This window comes from Populus euphratica, unplaced genomic scaffold (assembly GCF_000495115.2).
Source record: "Populus euphratica unplaced genomic scaffold, PopEup_1.0 scaffold180.1, whole genome shotgun sequence".
NCBI classification, from domain to species: domain Eukaryota; kingdom Viridiplantae; phylum Streptophyta; class Magnoliopsida; order Malpighiales; family Salicaceae; genus Populus; species Populus euphratica.
In genome coordinates, this window is record NW_011500060.1 from 36,588 (window position 1) to 37,047 (window position 460).

Genomic DNA, 460 nt, shown 5'->3' on the forward strand with positions numbered 1-460 from the left:
TCAAGTGTTTGAGGACTGACAATGGAGGAGAATATACCAGTGATGAATTTGATAACTTCTGTCAACATGAAGGTATCAAAAGGTAGTTCACAACAGCATAAACTCCACAACAAAATGGAGTGGTAGAGCGGATGAACAAAACTCTATTAGAAAGAACAAGATCAATGTTGAAGGCTGTAGGTCTAGGAAATTCATTCTAGGCAGAAGCAATCAATACCGCCTGTTATGTGATAAATGGATCTCCATCAACGACAATTGAGCTGAAGACACTGATGGAGATGTGGACTGGAAAACCAGCTGATTATTCTTGATTGCATATATTTGGAAGTCTTACGTACGTGATGTACAATACTAAAGAAGTTAGCAAGCTGGATTCAAAATCCAGAAAATATGTATTCTTAGGATATGCTGATGGAGTGAAGGGGTATCGCTTGTGGGATCCCACTGCCCACAAGGTAGT